This window comes from Bombus fervidus, unplaced genomic scaffold (genome assembly GCF_041682495.2).
Source record: "Bombus fervidus isolate BK054 unplaced genomic scaffold, iyBomFerv1 scaffold0034, whole genome shotgun sequence".
Taxonomy (NCBI): Eukaryota; Metazoa; Arthropoda; class Insecta; order Hymenoptera; family Apidae; genus Bombus; species Bombus fervidus.
The window spans coordinates 7501-12500 of record NW_027212597.1 but is presented as its reverse complement, the minus strand read 5'-3'; positions in this window follow the sequence as shown (position 1 = coordinate 12500).

The following is a 5000-nucleotide window of genomic DNA, read 5'->3' as shown; positions in this document are numbered from 1 at the left end:
AAATCGTTATGGTTCGACGAATTCTAGTCGAACGTAACGATTTCGTTTTATTTTTTTAAAAAATTGCCCCTTCCGGACCGACATGACCGGGCGGTTGGCACTTCGTCGATCCCCCGGCCGGTACGTAGGGACTTAGAAAAATTCCGGTCCAAAAAGTTATTTCGAGTTATTTCGCTAAAAAGCGTTACGAGGTATGAATATTTTTATATAAATGGGAATATTATGTATTTCTACGTCGGGATTAAGCGTTTATTTCGTCCCGAGAACGTTAAAAAAAAATTTTTAATCGAACCGTTTTTTCGAATTTTTTCGCTTAAAAGCGTTATAAGGTGCGAATATTCTTGCATAAATCGCTTTAGAATGACGTTTTACATCGGGATTAAGGGTTTATTTCGTCCCCGCAAGGTGCCGTAAAAAATTTACGATCGCGCCCGAGACGTTGGAACTTAGTCTCATTCTCGAGCGGTACGTAGGGACTTGGAAAAATTCCGGTCCAAAAAGTTATTTCGAGTTATTTCGCTTAAAAGCGTTATAAGGTATGAATATTTTTATAGAAATCGTTACGGTTCGACGAATTCTAGTCGAACGTAACGATTTCGTTTTATTTTTTTTAAAAATTGCCCCCTCCGGACCGACATGACCGGGAGGTTGGCACTTCGTCGATCCCCCGGCCGGGACGTAGGGACTTAGAAAAATTCCGGTCCAAAAAGTTATTTCGAGTTATCTCGCTTAAAAGCGTTATGATGCGTATATATTTTTACATAAATAGCAATATTATGTATTTCTACGTCGGGATTAAGCGTTTATTTCGTCCCGAGAACTTTAAAAAAAAATTTTTAATCGAACCGTTTTTTCGAATTTTTTCGCTTAAAAGCGTTACAAGGTGCTAATATTTGTGCATAAATCGCTTTAAAATGACGTTTTACATCGGGATTAAGCGTTTATCTCGTCGCTGGAAAGTTATATAAAAAAAGTACGAACTCGTCCGGGACGTTGGAACTTAGTCTCATTCTCGAGCGGTACGTAGGGACTTAGAAAAATTTCGGACCGAAACGTTATTTCGAGTTATTTCGCTTAAAAGCGTTACGAGGTATGAATATTTTTATAGAAATCGTTACGGTTCGACGAATTCTAGTCGAACGTAACGATTTCGTTTTATTTTTTTTAAAAATTGCCCCCTCCGGACCGACATGACCGGGCGGTTGGCACTTCGTCGATCCCCCGGCCGGTACGTAGGGACTTAGAAAAATTCCGGTCCAAAAAGTTATTTCGAGTTATCTCGCTTAAAAGCGTTATGATGCGTATATATTTTTACATAAATAGCAATATTATGTATTTCTACGTCGGGATTAAGCGTTTATTTCGTCCCGAGAACTTTAAAAAAAAATTTTTAATCGAACCGTTTTTTCGAATTTTTTCGCTTAAAAGCGTTACAAGGTGCTAATATTTGTGCATAAATCGCTTTAAAATGACGTTTTACATCGGGATTAAGCGTTTATCTCGTCGCTGGAAAGTTATATAAAAAAAGTACGAACTCGTCCGGGACGTTGGAACTTAGTCTCATTCTCGAGCGGTACGTAGGGACTTAGAAAAATTTCGGACCGAAACGTTATTTCGAGTTATTTCGCTTAAAAGCGTTACGAGGTATGAATATTTTTATAGAAATCGTTACGGTTCGACGAATTCTAGTCGAACGTAACGATTTCGTTTTATTTTTTTTAAAAATTGCCCCCTCCGGACCGACATGACCGGGCGGTTGGCACTTCGTCGATCCCCCGGCCGGTACGTAGGGACTTAGAAAAATTCCGGTCCAAAAAGTTATTTCGAGTTATCTCGCTTAAAAGCGTTATGATGCGTATATATTTTTACATAAATAGCAATATTATGTATTTCTACGTCGGGATTAAGCGTTTATTTCGTCCCGAGAACTTTAAAAAAAAATTTTTAATCGAACCGTTTTTTCGAATTTTTTCGCTTAAAAGCGTTATAAGGTGCGAATATTCTTGCATAAATCGCTTTAAAATGACGTTTTACGTCGGGATTAAGCGTTTATTTCGTCGCTGGAAAGTTATATAAAAAAAGTACGAACTCGTCCGGGACGTTGGAACTTAGTCTCATTCTGGACCGGTACGTTGGGACTTAGAAAAATTTTCGACCGAAAAGTTTTTTCGAGTTATTTCGTTAAAAAGCGTTATGAGGTATGAATATTTTTATATAAATCGCTATATTATTATATTTTACGTCGGGATTAAACGTTTATTTGGTCCTGAAAACGTTAAAAAAAAATAGTGGACCGACGCGACTCGGCCCGTCGGACTTTGTCATACTCTCCACCGGTACGTAGGGACTTAGAAAAATTTTCGACCGAAAAGTTTTTTCGAGTTATTTCGCTTAAAAGTGTTATAAGGTATGAATATTTTTATATAAATCGCTATATTATTATATTTTACGTCGGGATTAAACGTTTATTTCGTCCCGAAAACGTTAAAAAAAAATTTTTAATCGAACCGTTTTTTCGAATTTTTTCGCTTAAAAGCGTTATAAGGTGCGAATATTCTTGCATAAATCGCTTTAAAATGACGTTTTACGTCGGTATTAAGCGTTTATTTCGTCGCTGAAAAGTTATATAAAAAAAGTATGATCGCGCCCGGGACGTTGGAACTTAGTCTCATTCTGGACCGGTACGTAGGGACTTAGAAAAATTTTCGACCGAAAAGTTTTTTCGAGTTATTTCGCTTAAAAGTGTTATAAGGTATGAATATTTTTATATAAATCGCTATATTATTGTATTTTACGTCGGGATTAAACGTTTATTTGGTCCCGAAAACGTTAAAAAAAAATAGTGGACCGACGCGACTCGGCCCGTCGGACTTGGTCATACTCTCCACCGGTACGTAGGGACTTAGAAAAATTTTCGACCGAAAAGTTTTTTCGAGTTATTTCGTTAAAAAGCGTTATGAGGTATTAATATTTTTATATAAATCGTTGTATTATTATATTTTACGTCGGGATTAAACGTTTATTTGGTCCTGAAAACGTTAAAAAAAAATTTTTTATTCGAAAGGTTTTTTCGAGTTATTTCGTTAAAAAGCGTTATAAGGTACGAATATTCTTGCATAAATCGCTTTAAAATGACTTTTTACGTCGGGATTAAGCGTTTATTTCGTCGCTGGAAAGTTATATAAAAAAAGTGCGAACTCGTCCGGGACGTTGGAACTTAGTCTCATTCTGGACCGGTACGTTGGGACTTAGAAAAATTTCGGACCGAAAAGTTTTTTCGAGTTATTTCGCTTAAAAGTGTTATAAGGTACGAATATTTTTATATAAATCGCTATATTATTATATTTTACGTCGGGATTAAACGTTTATTTGGTCCCGAAAACGTTAAAAAAAAATTTTTTATTCGAAAGGTTTTTTCGAGTTATTTCGCTTAAAAGCGTTATAAGGTGCGAATATTCTTGCATAAATCGCTTTAAAATGACGTTTTACATCGGGATTAAGCATTTATTTCGTCGCTGAAAAGTTATATAAAAAAAGTATGATCGCGCCCGGGACGTTGGAACTTAGTCGCATTCTCGAGCGGTACGTAGGGACTTAGAAAAATTTCGGACCGAAAAGTTTTTTCGAGTTATTTCGTTAAAAAGCGTTATGAGGTATGAATATTTTTATATAAATCGCTATATTATTGTATTTTACGTCGGGATTAAACGTTTATTTCGTCCGTGGAAGGTTAAAAAAAAACGGACGGATACGACCGGGCCTTTGGAACTTTGTCTCATTCTGGACCGGTACGTTGGGACTTAGAAAAATTTCGGCCGGCGGAAAAGTCCGAAATACTTATTTCGAGTTATTTCGTTAAAAAGCGTTATAAGGTATAAATATTTTTGCGGAAACGGTTATATCTCTATTAAATACAACTGGATTAAACGTTTTTTCGAATTTTTTAAAAAATTTGTGTTCGACGAACTGACACGACTGCGATATTTGTTTAATTATTTCGTTAATTAACGTTGCAAGGTATATATTTTTTTGCATATTTCTCGTTGTTTCAACGTGTTCTAATCGATTAAGAACGTGGTTTTTGTCCGTATTCGTTAAAAGAGGTGGTTTACTGATGCGATTTTGAAAAAAAAAAAAAATTAAATTTTTCGATAAAAACTCGTTTAAAATATTAAAATAAGCGGTGCGTTAAAATATCTCGACGATAGGACGTTTTATAACGGTACTTTATTGGAACAAAGTGGTCGAGCGTTTCAGAGACTAAGTCCGACGGTACGTTGGGACTTAGAAAAATTTCGGCCGGCGGAAAAGTCCGAAAAGCTTATTTCGAGTTATTTCGTTAAAAAGCGTTATAAGGTATAAATATTTTTGCAGAAACGGTTATATCTCTATTAAATACAACTGGATTAAACGTTTTTTTCGAATTTTTTAAAAAATTAGTGTCCGTCGAACTGACACGACTGCGATATTTGTTTAATTTTTTCGTTAATTAACGTTGCAAGGTATATATTTTTTTGCATATTTCTCGTTGTTTTAACGTGTTCTAATCGATTAAGAACGTGGTTTTTGTCCGTATTCGTTAAAAGAGGTGGTTTACTGATGCGATTTTGAAAAAAAAAAAAAAATTAAATTTTTCGATAAAAACTCGTTTGAAATATTAAAATAAGCGGTGCGTTAAAATATCTCGACGATAGGATGTTTTCTAAGGGTAGTTTATTCGAAAAAAGTGGTCGAGCGTTTCAGAGACTAAGTCCGACGGTACGCTCTAACGGAGGTTTTACATGGTAAGCGCCCGGCCGCTGGCCCGGCCGGCGCCGACCGTCCGGCCGGCGCTTTGGTATCTATAAGAGACACGTCGAGTCGGACGGTCCGGACGGAACAGCGTCGAGCGCGTGGCTATTCTACGGCCTCGGTTGAGAATTCAGTCACCGCTCCTCGAGTCTTAGTGAACTTTTTTGCTATTTCTCGACTGTTCCTTCGTTCTCGTATCGACTCTTTCT